We start from the raw sequence: 20860 nt of genomic DNA on the forward strand, positions 1-20860 counted from the left end.
ATCACGTATTTCTTCGGAGCCTAATATAGGAATTATAAGAGTTGCTTAATTTACTGTAAAAAACAGTACGAGAATTATTAAAATATGGCACGTGGTTCACTTAAATTATTCAGTTTTGATTTGTAGAGGGCAAAAGTGTAAATAGCTAGGGACTTGGAAGGGAAGATGCTTCCCACCACCACCTCCTCACCAGAAGCCCCTAGCACCATATTCTTATCTTCTCACATCAAAGCCGCATCCTTATGCTATATACATACAGACAAATCAATTCGCGTCAGTTTGAATAGAGCCACTGCATATAATGGATAGTATTTGGAAGCAAGTATGGCCAGAGACATATATCATGTAACGCAACTACTTTTTTGAATGAGATTTTCACTCTGCAGTGGAGTGTGCGCTGATATGAAACTTCCTGGCAGATTAAGACTGTGTGCCGGACGGAGACTCGAACTCGAGACCTTTGCCTTTCGCGGGCAAATGCTCTACCAACAGAGCTACCCAAGTACGACTCACGCCAGATACTGGCAGAAGTAAAGCTGTGAGGACGGGGCGTGAGCCGTGCTTGGGTAGCTCAGTTGGTAGAGCACTTGCCCGCAAAAGGCAAAGGTCCCGAGTTCGAGTCTCGGTCCGGCACACAGTTTTAATCTGCCAGGAAGTTTCAACTACTTTTTTGTCGTTCACTGCTGTTTTCTTTGCTAGTGGTAGCTCTGTAGAGCACTTGCCTTGGGTACTAAACGCCCCTAGTTGTAGTTATAATGCGTTTTCTCGTGTTACCAGCCTATATAAAAATCTGCAATGTAAATATATAATTTTTTGCATCTGATTATGTTCAGATTTCATACAAACTATTCTGTTTCAGTTAAGTACATTATTGGTAGTAGATAAGTGCTATAAGGTGGTGGCATTACTACATTTAGTGGTTAACAAACACAGTTTGGAGCTGCCACGGAGAGTTTTAAGTAAATCCAAAGTGCATCTCATGTGTTGTACATAAATTATAGCCGGCCGGTGTGGCCGTGCGGTTCTAGGCGCTTCAGTCTGGAACCGCGTGACTGCTACGGTCGCAGGTTCGAATCCTGCCTCGGGCGTGGATGTGTGTGATGTCCTTAGGTTAGTTAGTTTTAATTAGTTCTAAGTTCTAGGCGACTGATTACCTCAGAAGTTAACTCGCATAGTGCTCAGAGCCATTTGAACCAACATAAATCATATACAACACTGTACTTACCTCCGCCCCCCCCCCCTCCCAACCACACACACACACAAAGACAAACAATGGACCAGTCGCAGATGCTACATTGCTACAAGCCCTATAGTAACGTTGCAAGCTGTTATCGTTTATTGTTGCAACATTCTCTGGAACCACGTAAGATAAAATGTTAGTCGGACGTAAATTATCTAATTGAAATTACCCATCTGACAGCTGTAGCATATTTTTTGTGTACTGGCGTCAGTCACTCCAACTTAAAGATAAGGTACAATAGTCCCCGAGATTTTTGCACATGCTCATTCACTGTATGTCAAGCGATTGCCCTATTTCCTCCAGAAACATGTTATTAATTCAGTTACGTCAAAGTGTTTACTTGATACATTAACAGCAGACACTCTAACACGACTAAGAGAGAGACTGTAGTGTAATGAAGACTTTATGGAATTCCAAATCGCTGTAAAAAGGCGACTTTTCTCTACATAGGGATTTCCAGCTCATAACAATCTTCTGCACTTATTTTCTAAAATAGGCTGAACAATAAATCGTCCGTAGATGATAAAATAACGAACAAAAATCTTGGTGTGAATGTACACCGTCAATGGAGCGACCAGGTGCTGCCGCAGAATTTATTAATCACCTGTGTGGAATAAGAGTCGTAGGTCAGATTCTTCATTTCTTAGCAAATTACGGGTATCAGAGTGTCTGTTATCGTTATCCATTCTCGCAACAAAAGATCTAACTTCTGTAGCATTCTTGCTATTATTCAAGCGGGTAGTTGATATGCTGCTACAGGTTCCATTGTCCTCTTCCGTGTATTTCTATAGTAATTCATAGCTGTACAAAACAAAACACTGCTAAACAGCAGATGTGCTGTGTTCCTCTACCTGATGCAAGCATCACAGTCAGTGAAGAAAACAAGAACAACTCGTTGCAGAAAAAGCAAATCAAACTCTCAAGCAAATTAACTACTAATCAATATGCAAGAAAGTTAAATCATCACACAAAAAGTGCCAAGAGTTTTTAAGAGGGAAAATGACACTGTTAAATTAAACTTAAATTTTCTAACAGAAGTAAATTATATAGGAATTAATATGAACTGGTGCGGATACACGAAGATATTAGCAAACAGACTGTCATGAGTATGTGACGCTCTTAATCTCATTATCTCTACAGAACATCCACTGCATATTGGTTGCATACTATTTATTTTCAAGGACACTTAATTCCTACACTGTGACATTCTTCTTTGGTAAATAAATGCTCAAAATAATATCACATTTTCTCTCGCTGTCAACATTACACTATAACCATATAATGTTTCGTTGGTAAGAATTTCGTATGTCAAACTGTAAAATCAGAACACTTACAGAATCAATGTTTTATACGTCAGTGTGTTTCTTTGTCCGAATGTTAAAAACCTATTTTCTTACGAATGGGTTGTCGTACCCTGTTGAAATTTATATCACATAGCAATGCCTAAGGTCACTCGACGGTGCAATACATCGAAGCTACTAAGTCAATGTAATCAAGTGATATGGACATTTTTGTTAATTTTGATACCCGAAAAACTCATCAAAACCTATAGGCTACTTCCTGTTGACCCACAATCATGAAATTTGGCAAGAAGCAAGGTTTCACAGTACAACTGAAGAAAAACATTCGAAAATTATAAATTTGTAGCTATATCACAAGAAAAGAATTTTTTGTCATTGTTATCCGACATTCTGTCTGTCCGTCCGTCCATCTGTTATGAGCCATTTTTCTCAAGAACGGTTGCACGTATCAAGCTTTGACATATTTCCTATGGAGAAAAAAAAATTAAGTTTCTGTGTGAATGCAATCGAAAGATACGCCAATTAAGTCACATATTTTGATATTCGCAAACTCATTCATTCACAGCAACCTATAGGATACTTCTCATCGGCCTGCAGCCATATTTGGTAGGTATCAAGGTTTCAAAGTACAGCTAAAGGAATAAATTTAAAAAACTGTTAATTTGTAATTTTATCACACGAAAAAGAATTTTACAATTAAATGAACGCCCTTAGCTGCTTACAGGCGTTGAGATACGTCAACGGGGACAGATGAAAATGTGTGCTCCGACAGGGACTCGAACTCGGGATCTCCTGCTTAGATGGCAGACGCTCTATCTACCTTTTTTTTTTTTTTTGGTTGATCTCATTTTGTTCGTTAGTGTTCGTTGTATTTGTTCGGGGCGGACGTTCCAAGATTCTTGTTAGAGTTCATCGTTGATCCATGAACTCGGTTTTTTTTTATTGCAGAGGGCAGCTAACCCTCTGACCGAACACGCGGAGCTACCGTGCCGGCATCCATCTGAGCCCCCGAGGACACAGATGATAGCGCGACTGCAGGGATTTCTCTCTGGTACGCCTCCCGCGAAACCCATATTCTCATCGTATTGTCCCGCACTACATTCGTAGTGACCCGGCCCATTATACTCATTACTCGCGGCGCATTGCCGATTCCCGTGAGAGTTCGGGCACTGTTTGTGCATTCGCACAGAAGAAGAAGATGTAGTGCGGGACAAAACGATGAGAATGTGGGTTTCGCGGGAAGCGTGCCAGAGATAAATCCCTGCAGTCGCGCTATCCTCTGTGTTCTCGGTGGCTCAGATGGATAGAGCGTCTGCCATGTACGCAGGAGATCCCGGGTTCGAGTTCCGGTCGGGGCACACATTTTCATCTGTGCCCGTTGACGTATGTCAACGCCTGTAAGCAGCTAAGGGTGTTCATTTCACTGTAATTTCATTCTAACGAGCTGCATGGTCACCGATGGGGTCTGTTATTTCGGACATGTCCGAAAGAACAGATACCACTTAGTATATAAAAAGAACTTTGTGATCCTCTAAGGTCTTACAATACCCAGGAACTCTCTATTCCCAGTATCGATATCAATAACCGACAGTTGTCGATATTCTCGATTCCTCTGGTGGATGAACTATCTATATACATAATTAAGTTTGTGCAGGACCCTCGGTGCGCGGGTCCTTCTCGCACTGATCAGAATTTTTTCCACACTATCGGTATTCTACACCATTCTGCTCGCTTTGTCATCAATTCTATACTGCTTATCGTATTTTTCTCACAACAAACATCAGTTCATCACACCATCGTGTACTTCCTGAAGGTATGAGTAACGGAAGTTAAGCTGTAGCCTCTTCCTGAGGCAACACAAGGCAAAGAGTAAGTGGCAGCAGCCGCTCTTAGGCGTACGTTGAAGCTCGCCTTATTTATTAACGTCGCCACGAAAGCTGTCTCATCCGGCTCTTCGCTCTACTGGAGCCTCTCCTTCCGCCGAAAGTGCCCTGGAGATCATCAAGGGAACTTAAAGAATTTCGATACTTTATGCGTCGAGAAAACAGTGTATCTCACTACGGTCGACAATTGTCGCGCTTCACTAATGTAAAGCTTATGGCAATTTTAACTACTCCACCAAATTACTTTACCGTAATCTAAGAATGGTGGCACAACGTCAATAGTAAAGATCTGAAAGAAAAATAAAGGGAACGAAAGAAAACACTGACAGAGATAAGGGCTTATCAAGGATCTCACATTGTAGAGGGATGGTTTGGTATTTGGGAGGGGGTCTCATATTAGTTTCATGGAGGGGTAAAGGGTGGCGCAAATAAAGCGAAATTTGTGACTAACTTAAGCTCAAGACGTGGAATATACATTGAGACTACCACTTTATGTAATATAGGTAGTACCGACGATGTCTGTAACTGAACTAATACTTACTCTTTGCTCGAGATTTTATATTATTACACAATATTTTATTGTCAACAGGGTAACGTACAGATACGTTAGTATACTTTCTTTCTATATTGCCATTTCTTTCAATTTTTGACATTGTTTAGCGACAATTGAAAACAAAACATCGCGAACTGAAGGTACAACATTACTTCAACTTCCTAGGGTTCAGGGCACTCGAGTATTTTCGGATGCGATGCTAACAGTGCACAATGTGATTTCACGATAAAAGCGTATGGTTTCTACTACATCCAATGTCAATTAAATTTCTGGTTTTATTCAACCAACATTGGAATTATACATGTGTGTGGAGGGAGGGAAAAGAGGGACAAAATGAGTCAGAATGCGAAGGGAAGAGGATCTACCCTCCAAGTCGCCCCGGTGGGTACGTCATACAACAGAGGTCACGTCTAATACCGCCGTTAACACATCGAAAGGAACTGTGCTCAGTGTGCAGACAATACAATGAGAGTCGAATGTTGATTTGTCGGCCACATTACGGGATCATGAGCGGGTCTTGAAGCGTTGTGGATAGTAACACAGTGCATGACAAGTTAAAAACTGAAGGTGCCAGAAAGCTGGACTAATACCCCCGGAAGCGTTGCTGACCGCTTGTCTGCACAGTTATGGGTTTGAAACGTTATACGCTGCACCACGTAGCAGCTTATGTACAGAATTCATGACGAAGATCAAACCCGAGTTTCTGCAAGGAGAAGCGTGCAGGTGTTTGGTCAGTAAATAGTACCGTGTTTGTGGTACTAGAGACAGAAAACCAGCATTAATGTTTGGCTAGTAAACATAAGTGAGGCATCCTAGCATCTGGCTGCTCCCCTTACACATCGAATAAGCCCTTCAGCACGTTCATGGTATAGTGTGGGGGTCAAATAATCTATTTCGGTTATAAATTATAGCAGTACAAGATCTAGTCTTCGATTAGAAAAAAAAATTTCATTGCTTTTCGCTGATTTTAGCCTTTGTTTTTCTTCTGTTTCGTGACATTGACATTAGACAATAACTCCTAAAATGATATGCCAGTAGGGAAGGAATTGTTTCAAACAAATAGTTACAGAATCGTCTGTTCTTGTTGTTTTTTCAAAATATTGTACGCCTCAAAGGAGCAGCTTGCAGGCATCTATTTCATTTGCTTAAGGTCTGCCAAAGACGAGTAAGAAAAGCGCACAATTTCATGAAAAGTGTTCGGACATCTTTATTTAATGAAGAATTGACTACTTAGATGTAACGGGAGGCGGACCAGCAAATACAGGGTGTCAGTGTCAGGGGTGTACACAAACAAATGCTTATGACGAAAGAACTCGAAATTTTATGTTTTTGGTCAAATACGTAGTCGATGGAATTACTCTCCAAGGTGTGATACCATTTTACGAACAGTGCTGAGTCGTATAGCGCATGTGCGCGCATGCAAACAAATATTTACTGTGGAGCACGCAGACGTACTCCTGAAGTTGTGACAATCATGTCGTAGGCGCCACGACGAAAGGTGCAGAGTGGGCTATGGCTAACAGAGTTAAACTACGGAAGACGTGTTCAGCGGCGTGCAAGAATGGAGTAGAATGTGAATCCTCCCACACGTAAATCCATTTACCGGAGTGACAGAACTCTTCAAGGAATGCTGTAAAACATCCTAAAGCGCATGTGGATGAAGAGACTGTGAAACGTGTGCGTGAAGCATTCGCTAGAAGCCCACGGGGATTTACCCCATTTCTCCATGAGACGTTTTCTGAGGGTTGGATCGGTAGGGTTGACCCATTGCCTGGCCCCCTCGGCCTCCTGATCTGATTTCAGTGCACAAGTGTTTTTTCAAGGACATTATTTAAAAAACGAGGGCTCGAGACCAGGTAGATTTGAGGCAATGGATCTACACCGCAGTAGCGGCCGTAACAGCTGTCAAACTTACGAACGTGTGGCTGGAAGTAAAGTACCGTTTTGATACCTGTCAACTTACAAATGGTGCCCTCACTGAACTGTACCAGAATAATTAAAATTGCTGGAGCTTCTGTTTACAGTGTTGCCCAAATGAAGTTATAAACGTTAATACGTACTGAAACATAAACAAATGTTTTTATATATCTCTAGTCTGGACACGCTGTATATAAAAGAGTACAAGGAATATTGTGTTGTCAGTAGAGAAGCAGCAACGGCGAATGGGTCTGTCACAAGAGCTCAGTACATCCGAACGCAGCTTTGTCATTATATGTCATCTGAGTAAAAAATCACCGAGCGAGGTGGCGCAGTGGTTAGCACACTGAACTCGCATTCAGGAGGACGACGGTTCAATCCCGCGTCCGACCATCCTGATTTAGGTTTTCCGTGATTTCCCTACATCGTTCCAGGCAAATGCCGGGTTGGTTCCTTTGAAAGGGCACGGCCGACTTCCTTCCCCGTCCTTCCCTAATCCGATGAGACCGATGACCTCGGTGTTTGGTCTCTTCCCTCAAAACAACCCAATCCAACCAAGTAAAAAATCCATCAGCAACATTTCAACCCTTCTAAACCTATTGAAGTCGACTTTTGATTACGTGATTGTGAAGTGGCAACGTGAAGGTACAATATCAGCTAAACCAAGACCAGACGACCGTAGCTAATCTACTGAGAGAGAGGGACCGTCGAGAATTGAGGAGGCTGGTTGTAAGGAATCAAACGAAATCAGCGGGAGGGGTCACTCGAGAGTTGCAGATTGCCACCTGAAGTCCAGCTAGCACAGTGACTGCACTTAGTGAGTTAAAAAGAATGAGGTACTATGGTCGACCTGTTACCCGTAAGGCACATATTTCTGTGGTCAAAGTTCAGGACACTTCAACTTGTCTAACAAGGAGACGGCACGACGTGGGGTCGGGGATTTGTCCGAAATTTTGTGTGGTGAAAGAGGACCCCTAACACCTCACGTGGTTAAAATATTAGGACGCACTACCCGGAAATTCCAGTGAAAAATCGATCCAAATTTTCTTATGTGCTGTATGAGCATAAAATGTTAGTCCACTCCCTAGTCGCCGTTTGGCCTACATGGTTAGCGCTCGGGTTCGATTCCTCCTCCCGCACTTTTTTTTTCTTCTGTTGCTTGCAAAATTGCAGCGCATTGTTACAGGAGAATCGTGAAATTAATTCCCGGGAAGATTGTATAAAAATTCATTCTATAATTCACCATCAATTATCGTCACCAATGTTCCGAGACATGATTCAATATTCCTGGTTTGCCTCAAAATTATCAGAAACTCTAAACATTTTCGTAAATGTTAATGGGGCATGTTTTTGTACAGATTTATTGCAAACGCCCTGTGATTGTAAAAAATACGCTTTTATATGTTGCGGAAGATGTTGCAAAAATTATTGCTTTGTTTGTTTTTACAATAATTACCACTGCGGTTCTTGTTCATAATTATTATATGTATAAAAATTGAATGTTTCCCAATCGACTTTGTTATTCTGATTAAAAACCCATTTTTTTTCCTCATATACTTTACAATGAAATATGGAAAACCCGCCGCCATGAATGGTGTTGTTAGACATAAAGAAAATAATTTTATTTCAGGAATGTAAGTAATTTGTTAAAGATAATGTTGGTTTGGGAAACTTTCTGAATAATTGGTGGAATAACAAAAGAAAATGAAACAGAAGAAAAAAAGTGTCAGAGGAGGAATCGAACCGGAGACCTCTGGCGTAATAGTCCGAGCCCTAAACATCTAGGACCGACGGCAGCTTGGCAGTTCTCTAACATTTTATACTCATGTGGCACCTAAGAAACTTTAGATCGATTTTTCTAGGGATTTTCCGGGTAGTGCGTCCTAATATTTTAATCACGTGAGGTGTTAGGGGTCCTCTTTCACCACACTAAATTTCTGACAAATCCCCGACCCCACGGTCGTGCCGTCTCCTTGTAAGATGTGACGCCTCTGCTCAATGGATGATATCAAGCGAGTGGTATGGAGCGATGAACCTCCGACAATCTGGTGGAAGGGAACGGGTTGGGCGAATGCCTGGAGGATGTTAGCTGCCATTGTATTTAGAGCAAACAGTGAAGTACAGATAAGGTTTGTGTTTCGGTATGCGGAAAGATGCGAACACATTTTTCAACACTGTGTTCTTCATACAGAAGAAAAACCGTTCGGAGAGGGCTATTGTCGGTACCAGCATGAGAATTCATGCTGTCATAAAGCAGCATCTGTGAGGTAATGACATTCCTGGCAATGACATTCCTGAAATGGACTGGCTTGCCCGAAGCTCTTACCTGAATGTCGACTTGGTTCCATAATCTAGCCTCAGACTTCACTGCCTTCTATGGCTAACTAATTAAGGAGTCCATCGAAATAAAGTTTTCAGAAAGCCTAATAAACAGTAACGGAGGTCTCAATTTTAAGAGCTTCGGTTCCTGCACTAGGTTTATTAACATCTCGCCGGCCACCACATCAACCATAACAGGAGAATTTTCTGAGATAATCCGCATGTAACAGAATATTGTTGCAAGCTCTCAAAAACAGAAGAACATCAAAGCACGTAGGGAGCGTTAGGAATCGAACTCAGCTATAAATAGCGGCAAGGGAGCATTCTAGTTGGAATCCAGGCACCGACGACACATAACAGCAAAACTCGAAGGTACCTGAATGAGGTAGATGGGTCGATCGTCGAAATATTCTTCTTTAAAGGGAGACGATAGCCCGGAAGAACACCTGGAGGCACACGATTATCACTGTTACGTGAGTTTCATGGAACGTCACATTAATCTAACATGAATGAGACGAACCCATGAACTATTTTACTTATAATATCTCAGTATAAAACTTGTTGCTTTCAGTAATATGTGAGTGGACTCATATATCTCTCGGAACAAAGTCACCAATTTAAGTGATCGCCTAGTACATCAAGAACTCTAACTGAGGGACTGAAATGGATTTCTGTATTATTAAGAATTATCAGCGATCGGGTTTCACGTACATATAACTTGATGAGTAAGTGATCGCAAAGAGAATTGCTTGCGATATAATAGAATTCGGTTTGAATTTATGGAATCTATTCTGTTGACGGTGGGGGCTGTGCCGTTTTATCGAGTTGCACAAGTGTCATAAAAAGGAACATTGGGCTTAACGTCCGTTTGACATCGAGGTCAGTCGAGACGGCCACAAGTGCTACGTCGCTAAAGCCCTCTCCGAAGGCTTTCCCCAGTGCCACTGAATAAGAATATAGTTGCATTAACAAAACAAAATCAGAGTCACAATAATTCATTGTCTGTGAACTTTCAAACTTATTTGTGTTCATTTAAAATTTGTAGCAGTGTCCCCTATAATTTGCAAAAACCTTACCTCTCTACTTCTTGGAAAATGAAGAAACGGCAGGACAGTTACATAAAATTGGCTTGTGAAGTTGAAAGTTTGGAAATTTGTGGTAAGTTCCTATGGGACCAAACTGCTGAGGTCATCGGTCCCTAGACTTACAAACTCCTAAATCTATCTTACACTAACTTACGCCCATGACAACGCACACGCCCATGCCCGAAGGAGGACTCAAACCTTCGACGGGACCAGCCACGCGAACCATGTCTAGGAGCCCAAAACGATGCGGCTACCCCGCGCGGCTCTGTGCAATTGTGGCTGCCCCATAACTGCTATACATTTACTTGTGTACATTTGCGGGTGGCCTGGCTTAGCTGACTCGTCCTGTTTGTCTTGCCACGTACAGTGTAAACAAGCAAGAAGGGACATACGGCGAGTAATTCAAGATGGAATGGCTTATCAAGAGCCTTGGGCAGACATTTGTCCTTCATGTCGTGGCTATGCAGAAATTTGGAAACATCCCGAGAAATGCGTGCTCTGACATAAATCGAGATGCTGGCCTAGCCTGCATGTCGTTCTGTAACACCTGGCAACGAACGGCCCTGTGCAAGGTCCACAATACGTTGAAAGTGTTAGTCGTGGTCAGAGAAGTGTTGTGTGTAGTTGTGAGTGCGTTATGACGGAGCCCAGTGCATTAGAACGTCGGCAAGTTGTTGGTATTCGTATGGTGGGTGCCTCTGAAACCAAGGTAGCTGAAATATTTGTTGTTTGAATAGGAACTGTGTCGAAGATTTATACCGGAGACAGAGAAAGTCGAAAACATCGTCCGCTAAGTCACAAAGCAGGTGAAATCGTGGGTTGTGTGATAGTGGCGGACGGACTTTGAAGAGGATTGTGATGAAAAATAAGAGTTTACAGCAGCAAAAATCATTGCAGAACTGAATGTCGCACTCGCGGATCCTGTTACCAACAGCAGGACACGCAGTGACCCCAGTAGGCAGGCAATTACAGGGCAAAATGGAATCCCAAAGACGCTTATCAGTGATGTAAGTACCCGTAACAGGAAAACTTAGTGTCGAAGTCGTAACACCTGAACTGTGTATTCCACGGACCCCATGATTACTCCGCAAGGACGTGTTACTGCCAAGGCTTCTGTGACCATTCTGGCATATCAGGTATATCTCATGGTTAATGTCGGTTCCCTAATGATGAGTCAGTATTCCAAGATGACAGAACACCTGTTCACACAGCCCGGATCTTACAGGACTGGTTTAGTGAGCACGAGGATGAATTCTCGAATCTGCCCCCCTCCCCCTGGCCAACGAAGTCACCAGACCACAATATTATAGAGCCTCTGTGGTCTACTTTGCGGAGAAGGGTGTGTTATCGCTATCCACCTCCATCCATTTTACCCGAACTTGCTGCTATTTTGCAGGAACAATGGTATAAGATTTCCTCGAAAAGCATTTATGGCCTGCATTTTTTAATTCCAGACGACTGGAAGCTGTCTTGAAATCCGACGGGTTTCCTACACCGTGTTAGGCATGTTAATGTGTTGTACTTTTGGTGTTTCGATATTTTCGTCCTACCGCTGTATGTCTGCAGGTCGTGGTGGAGACGATGATGCGGATGATAACGGAAAGACGTGGTTGGCATGTTCTATGTTGCTAAACTGAATATTTATGCAGGACCGTGCTGAACGATGTGGTTATATAATTCGTTTGACTAATGAATGAGTTTTAGTGACACTTCGGTAGGCAGTTTAGTAACAACAATATTTAAGTTTTGAATGAAATCTCGGATTAATTCAAGAACCAGCAACAACCATTCCTTTTTTTCTGTAGGAGATATATAAGGATTTAACTGAAATTAACTGCATGGTCGAAAGAGGCTAAGCTTGGTTCTACGATATACGTCATGTGTCACCAGTTGCTTTGGCTTTACTGTATAGAATATTTGTCTCTATCTGATTCTTTCTCGTTTGTCGATTTTTCGTCTTTAAAAGGCGTTCCCTATTCACATTTATAGAAGGAAGCTTCTCGTTACATTTTTACTCCTACCACTTTTTTCCTGGTTATAAAGTGGCATTGACTTTTGCTTTAGAAAGAACCATTCCCTGTATGCAGAAAAGATTCATCTCCAGCAGAGCTGTGGGTGGCGGTAACAAATTAAGCAAATACTTCACTTATTCTTCCTCTATGTGTCGCCAGTGATGAACGTACGTAGGTACAGCAGCAACTAGATAAAACGACTGTTTTACAATTTTTCAAAGTCACTATTATATATGTTCATGCTGAGACGTCCAAAATGATTTAAATCCATCCCAGAAATACACTGTTATGTATTTTCAGTGATGCTATATACCATAATTCCTTGTTTTCTTGACTCAAAAGGTCATCCATATTAGAATATGATTATTCTTTGTCCCTCTCAAGGATATAAAAAAAGAGAAAAGTAAAAACATCCACTGAATTCATGTTGGCGGAGACTGATTCCTCGTCTATCCGTAGAAAAAAGAGAGAGAGAAAACTCCTTCTCCCACTGAAGGTCACTATAGCTTTTCTTGGGAATCATAGCCACAGATCCTAGCTAACAGCTAGGCTCAGGCTTTTGCCCAAATGGAGGAAGTTTTGACCTGCCACACGAAGAAGCAATCGTAAACAGAAGTCTGCTAACGTTTCGGGCTATTTAAGATGGCGGTAGACCCCGCTCACTCTGGCTTCAAAACAACATACAGCGTAAGTCTGTTGTGCCATCTCCCTTCTTATTTTACCTCCATGACAGCAACTGTAACATATAGCATCTTTGTCCAACAGTCACAACTGTCAATGTGTCAAATCTGATAAAACCACATATCATAAAAATTACCAGAAAAGGCGATTAACAGCGACAGGTTGCAAAACAGTTTATAAGATAAATCTGAATCTACACCACGCTGTAATAGGATACGGAGTGACAGCGACCACTGATACACTGTAGTAAGTAAAAAATTGGCGTATCTGAAAATACTGTAACTTACATTATAATAAAACAAAACCACTACGTAACTTTCGCATACGGTCTGAGGATGACAATCAGCCGAAATGGATCCATCACAATAAAACACTAAACTCTCATAGCGGAAATTTGTATTTCATTCCATAATGGCTCTAAGAGATCAGCACATTGTTCCACAGTATGGTCTATGGCTGTGAGAGAGTGTAAAATCTACAATTATGACTGTTAACGCTTCATTACTCTCCACAATACATTTATGTTGGACGGTGATACGTATCGCCTGCAGCGACGGATATGATAAATGTAAAACGTGATTATGTTCACGTTTAATCTACTTTTACCTGAATTTGTTTCTGTACTGTGTGGCAAGTTACGTCTTTACGAAGCATGAGAGAGTTTCTCTCTACGTTTTGAGAAAACTTTTACCATGTGATACATTTCCCACATGCATATGTTATACAGATGCTATATATGTGTGATATGTAAAATTTTGTAACTTTTTGTCATTTAATCATTCATAGTGGATTATTCGACTCCATTACTCTATTAAAATCTCATTTATACTTTGCCATGCATTACGGCCATAATACAGGCATTACAGTTGCTCCGACATGTTTTCTAACGCTATGTACCGAACTTTCCACCTCTTGCAAGCCATCCATTCGTCCGTCGGCTGGGTCCTCATACTACCATTTTATTTCCTTTGCGGTCACAATTACGTCTTCTACTTTCTGATAGATTTAGTAATTCCCACCATGTATCTTTCCTTTATTCTCCAAACGATCCCCTGTTTTGGTCTGGGTTTGGGCACAATGAATGTCTATGTCTACATCTACATAATTAATGAACCTAAACTGCTGTTACACATTGATCGTGATCCTGTTCTTTTAGACCTCGTGGAAGCTTAGTCTTAAAAGCTTTTCTTATTGAACGAAATGCACTCCATTCCATTTTTAATTCTTCTCCTTATTTATTGTCTTGTGCATGCAATTGCCTTCAAATGACATTTAATGAATTACGTAAATGACACAGACAAACTGAAAACTACAATTGCTTTGTGCCCATTTCATATCGGTATCGCAGCGGTGTAATAAATTGTTCTCTCGTTATTCGTCGTGACTTACTTCCTCATTTGGTTACGAAGCAATGAACTTCGGCACAAGACAGCTATCAGTACTATATTCAAAATACACGCATCATGAGTTCTAACTACTGTAATTACCCCGAAAACAGACTTAAAGGCGTTGAATTTGTCTCTTTTTGAACTGTGAAATTGAAATTTCCTTAATTCCAATTCAAAAAGCGAAGTCTGTACCGATATCTCTGAAAGTAAAATAGCTGTAAAAAGAGACCACACATCATTCAGAGAGGACTTATCCACAATTCCTTTTTTGCGGGAGGGGGGTGGGGGGGTGGGGCAGGACCACAATTATAATATCTTACAGGTGAACAGCTTAGCTGAATCCCCCCGTATATAATACCTTAGTCCTAGTACAGCTGATATCCAGGACAAGTTTGAATCTTCGTCTGTTCCATACTTGCCATCTGTTGTTGCAGCATATCTACGCCTGAGGCAAAAGGCACGAGTACATGCCACAATCAATATGAACGTGGTTAAAATTTCCGGGAGGAAAATTGCTTCATCTTTCTCGCAATTTAAAGATTTTTACACATCAACTGGGTTTCTGAGATGAGTGTCAATGACATGGTACCTCTTTCATTGACACCCCTGTCAATTCTGAATTTAATCGTTACATCGTCATAGGAATGGAAGTGCGAGAAACTACACTATTGGGAACAGTGTTACTGTATATATTTTCAACAAATAAGGAAAATATATATTACCCAATTCTATAAATACACAGATAAATAAATGCACAAATACATAAACACACAAAAATGTAAATGCACCAATTGTTTAAATTTCGAGAATTTCATTTCTAACTTTATGAACTCAAGAAATTCTTATAATTGTTTGGTGTGTAGATAAACCGAAACTGAGACGCAGCAGACACGATTTATTCGGCGTTACTCATATTGCGTTTTACGAATGCCTATGTGTCCTATGCGTTTATCTAAACCACGTATGGTTCAAAATATATTGCTAAAAATTTTGCAGCATATCAAGTTATGTGTTAAATCGACGAGTACATTACCTTGGTGGTTACCCAAAGGTGCACATTCCTTCAGTCTCGTAATACAGGACACATCATAGCGCGCTGGCATCGCTGACTGCCAGCAATAACACCCTTACCTGAAAAATAGAAACAAATGAAATATATTCGTTAATTAATAAGGGCGTCGTTCGGTAATCTCTACCTGGTATACACTATCTGATTGAACGTATCACGATACTTATTGGTTCATATTAATCTATATCTACATTTGCTACACTACAAGCCACTGTACGGTGCATGACAAAGGATACCCTGTACCACAAATTCTCGTTTCCTTTCCTGGTCCACTAGTAGATAGAGTGAGAAAGAAACGTTGTCCATACGCCTCCGTATGAGCCCTATTTTCTCGTATCTTATCTCCGTGGTCCCTACGCGAAATGTGATGTTGGTGGCAGTAGGGCCGTCCTGCAGTCAGCTTCAAACGCCGGTTCTATAAACTTTCTCAGTAGTGTTCTTCGAAGTGAACGTCTTCTTCCCTCCAGGGGTTCCCACTTGAGCTGCCGAAGCATATCCTGAACACTTTCTAGCTGATCGAACCTATCGGTAAAAAAACTAGCAGCTCGCCTCTGAATTTCTTCGATACTTTCTTTCAATCCAACCTGGTGCGGGTCCCAAATACTCGAGCAGTACTCAAGAATAGGTCGCACTAGCGTCCTATACGCTGTCTCCTTTACAGAAGAACCACACTCCCACAATAAATCCACGTCGACTGCTCGCTTCCCCTACATGCTCGTTCCATTTCATGTCGATTCGCAGCGTTACTCTCAGATATTTCAACGAAGTCACTGTGTCAAGCAAGACACCACTAATGCTGGGTTTGATTTTCCTAATCATCCGAATTAACCTACATTTTTCTACATTAATACCCAGCTGCCAGTCATCACACCAACTAGTAATTTTGTCTAGGTCATCTTGTATCAACCGAAAGTCGCTTATCTTCGACACCATCCTGTACGCCACAGCATCGGAGTATCTAAGTAGATGTAGATGTACCACTATTAGTCATTTCCTTTCCTCTTCCACTTTCAAATAGGTCGAGAAAGAAAAACGACAATGTATATGCCACTGTATAAGCCTTAATCTCTTATATCTTGTCTTCGTGGTACTTAATGGAAATGTATGTTGGCGGCTATAGAATCATTCTGCAGGCAGCTTCTAACGCCGGTTATCTAAATTTTCTCAGTAGTGTTCCTCGAGAGGAATGTTGACTTCCCTCCAGAGAAACCATTTGAGTTCTCATAGCGTCTCCGTAACACTTAGGTGTTGTACGAATCAACCGATAAGACATTTAGCAAGCTGCCTGTGAATTGATCACGCTTGCCTAAAATTCCCCCAATAAACGGAAGCCGACCATTCGATTACCTTACCACAACTGTCACATGCTCGTTTGATTTCATATCGCTTTGCAACGTTATGTCCAGATTCTTAAACTACGTGACTGTGTCAAGCATGACACCACTAATACTGTTTCCGAACATTACAAATATGTTTTTCCCACTTATCCGCATTTACTTATATGGTTCTACGTTTGTAGGTAGCTGTCATTCATTAAATCAACTAGAAATTTGGTCTAAATCAACTTTTATCCTTTTTAGTCAATCAACTTTGACATCTTCCGGTACAACACAACATGATCAGCAAACAAGGGCAGATTGCTCCCCACCGTTTCCACCAGATCATTTATGTATGCAAAAAATAACAGCGCTCCTATAACACTTCCCTGGGATACTCCTGACGATACTCTTGTCTATGATGAACTCTCTCCGTCCAGAACATTACTGAACAAGTATTATAGCCACTCACGTATCTGAGAACGTATCCCATATGCTCGTACTTCGGTTAACAGTGTGAAGTGGGATAGCGTGTCAAATACTTTCCGGAAATCAAGAAATGTGGCATCTGCATGTTGTACTTCATCAATAATCTCCAGTATATCGTGTGAGAAGAGTGCCAGGTGAGGTTCGCACGAGCGATGCTTTCTAAACCAGTGCTGATTCGTGGACATAAGCTTCTCGTCTCGAGGAAGTTTATTATTTTCCAACTAAGTATATGTTCAAAGATTCTGCAGAAAATCGATATTTTGGGTATTGACCTGAAATTTTGTGGCTGCGTTCTTTTACCATTCTTACATATAAGAGTCACCTACGCATTTCTCTGGCCTCTTGGGAATTTTGCTGTGGGATGTGTCCACACTTCGGATTTATAGCTGCTTCATCTCTGATGGGGACACTTTGAATGAGGTGGCCTGAACGTCTGTGGACAAGTGATAGTCAGTTCTTCCTCACGAGCCGAAATCACAGGAGGTGGTAATGGACGCTGAAGTCTGAAGTCGATGTTTCTAACTCACCCCACAACGTGCTTTAGGTCTGAACTCTCGAAAAAATGGTTCAAATGGCTCTGAGCACAATGGGACTTAACATCTGAGGTCATCAGTCCCCTAGAACTTAGAAGTACTTGAACCTAACTAACCTAAGGACATCACACACATCCATGCCCGAGGCAGGATTCGAACCTGCGACCATAGCGGTCGCGCGGCTCCAGACTGAAGCGCCTAGAACCGCTCGGCCACTCCGGCCGGCTTGAACTCTCGGTAAGCCAGTCCATTTCCCCACTGCCTCATAGATGCTGCTTTATAACAGGGTGCATTTTCTTCACGATACTAACAGTCAGCGCATCCCAACTGTTCCTCTACTGTACGATGAGAAAAATGCCATAAAATTTGTTCATTACCCTTTCGCATTTAGCGTCTTGTTGAGCACAATTGGAGGACTCAACCACAACCACGAAAAACACCCCTATTGCAATAATACCACATTCACTGTACTTCACTATTGGCACAAGCCTTGAGCCGTGTCGGCTCATATCGGCTGCGGTCTGTAGATCGAATCTCTGGTTCGTTTTCCCTCTAGTTGCCGGGCGGCGCAAGAGCACAGCGTCTGGATTTGAAATGTTTGCGAGGTGGGAGAGTGCGGAACCGACAGTCACCGTGGACGAAGTGAAACAAAATGGCTTGGAGGAAACGTGTGCTGTCACGTGCCAGTGGCCGGTGTCTTGAACGATTCGCTTTGAGGGAACCGTTGCAGCGGGAGCGACTTTGATTATGATCAGCTGATTTCAGGGCGCCGAAAGGACACCTCTTTCCTGTTGTCGAGCCATGTTGTTTGATCTAGTTTGACGGTGTTAGTGAGCTCTGTTGTTACTGCCCTGACCTATCTGATTCTTCCCTGAGCTGCCAATTTGTGCGTTCTGGGAAATTTGGATCCCCCGTTAGTGTGGTCTGTATCGCTTATAGTAACTGTTTGAACCTGCACACGTCGTCGTTCGCTGAGTAATCTGTTGCTTTCCCGTAAAGTAACTAAACTGTATTCCCCAGGTGTGACGATTGTGGTGATGGTTTTTTACTATTTGGTTTTAAGATACTTCCCTGGCGAAGCTTGTCCCATTGTAGTCTTTCTCTTTGCCAAATGATGCCTAACATTATTTCTGTCACTCTCCGTGCAAGTGAGGGAATTTGAGTGCGGTCACAGGTGCAACTAGTGCTGTCATGAGTATTTATGATTAATGTGCTATTTTAATTACGTTTCAGAGTCTGATCTAGTATGATCAATTAGGATACCGCGTGCGCTGCCTGAGAGTTGTGAAATTTTCTGTGTTGGCACACTTGGGGGTTGTAAGGCGAGATTCCTTACCTGGTTCTTGGAGCCTAATTGGGCCTGCGGGCCGTTTTTTTATACTGGTACCTGTCCATTATATTTTTAGTAGCATCAGTATTTCAACCCAGAGGGGAAGTTCAAAACTGTTACTTAAAATCTTCTCAAATATGTTCGTAGCTTGGTTATATTAATATACTTATTTTTGGTTCTTGCCAGTGTTTAAACTGTACTATCTTTGAAATTCTTAGTTGAGTCTGTTATTCGCCGTTTGCCAGCTGTTGTTGTACCTTATTCTGGATTGATTATTCAGGTGGCTATTTGCTGAAAGTGTTTTATCGTACTGACTGACCTTCTGGTGTTTCTAGACATCGTCTTGCAGCATGACGCTTAATTTACGACCGCCCTGCTGTTGCCTGATGGGTCAGTTACTTTTTCTGCAGTCTATGCGTGCAGTTGTCTCGAGCTGACAAGGGCGAGCGCACCAGCGGCGCGATATTACAGGAAGCTATGTGGGATTCACCACTGCCGTACCCTTGTGTGAAGCCGCTCTACGGCGCCGTCACTGATGCCTGTTCAAATGTTCAGATGTGTGTGAATTCCTAAGGGACCAAACTGCTGTGGTCATCGGTCCGTAGACTTACACACTACTTAAACTGACTTACACTAAGGACAACACACACACACACACACACACACCCATGTCCGAGGGAGGACTCGAACCTCCGGCGGGAGGGGCCGCACAATTCGTGAGACTGATGCTGAAGTTACGTCTTTTCTTCACTGGTTCTCGTAGGCCTAAATCTTTTCAGCCGTCGCGTATTTTGTGCCTTTTGGCTTGGATTCCTTTTCGTGCCGTGTCCTTTCTGTATCAAGCTTTCGCTAGTCATCCCGACCGTATACTGTCCCTTGTGTTTGCTTAAATTTGTCAGCTCTCTTAAAGGACCGTGTTAAATATTGGTGTGCAATTTAAACTCGCATGTTATCTCGGGACGTTTAAACTTGTTCAAACATTTTTACTAAGTTTGTGCTTGCTGTACATACATTTGACTTTTAAAAATCCTGGCCACGCACAATAGCCGCGCGATCTGAGACGTCTCGTCACGGTCCGCGAGGCTCCCTCCCCCCCCCCCCCCTATCGGAGGTTCGAGTCCTCCCTCGGACATGTGTGTGTGTGTGTGTGTGTGTGTGTGTGTGTGTGTGTGTGTGTGTGTGTGTGTGTCCTTAGCATAAGTTATTTTAAGTAATGTGTAAACACAGAGACCGATGACCTCAACAGTTTTGTCCTATAAGACCTTACCACAAATTTCCAAATTCTTTTAAAATCTCCGGAACCTCGCGACCGCTACGGTCGCAGTTTCGAATCCTGCCTCGGACATGAATGTGTGTGATGTCCTTAGGTTATTTAGGTTTAAGCAGTTCTAAGTTCTAGGGGACTGATGACCTTAGAAGTTAAGTCCCATAGTGCTCATACTCATTTTTTTTTTTTTTAAATCTTGCTTTAAATTTGTCAGGTCTTTTAAAGGACCGTGTTGAATTTTGGTCTGTAATGTAAAACTGTTCTGTTAGCTAGGACACTTAAATTTGTTTAAACATTTTACCTGTTATGAAGTTTTGCTAGTCGTTGTTACATTTGACCTTGAAAAATTTTAGTCTGTAATCTAAAACCTTTCTGTTAGCTTGGAATATTTAAATTTGTTTCAACGTCTGCTTGTTTCTAAATTTGTGCTAGTCATTTCTAATTTGATCTTCAAAATTCTGCTTTAAATTTGTCATG

General features: G+C 41.9%; 1 non-coding gene across 1 annotated transcript; it reads left to right on the plus strand.

Moving 5' to 3' along the window:
- Window positions 1-559: 559 nt before the first annotated feature.
- Trnal-caa lies at window positions 560-634 on the plus strand. Its single transcript has one exon. It is a non-coding gene; the product is annotated as a tRNA-Leu (tRNA).
- The last annotated feature ends 20226 nt before the right edge of the window (window positions 635-20860 follow it).

This window comes from Schistocerca piceifrons, chromosome 3 (assembly GCF_021461385.2).
Source record: "Schistocerca piceifrons isolate TAMUIC-IGC-003096 chromosome 3, iqSchPice1.1, whole genome shotgun sequence".
Classification (NCBI taxonomy): Eukaryota; Metazoa; Arthropoda; class Insecta; order Orthoptera; family Acrididae; genus Schistocerca; species Schistocerca piceifrons.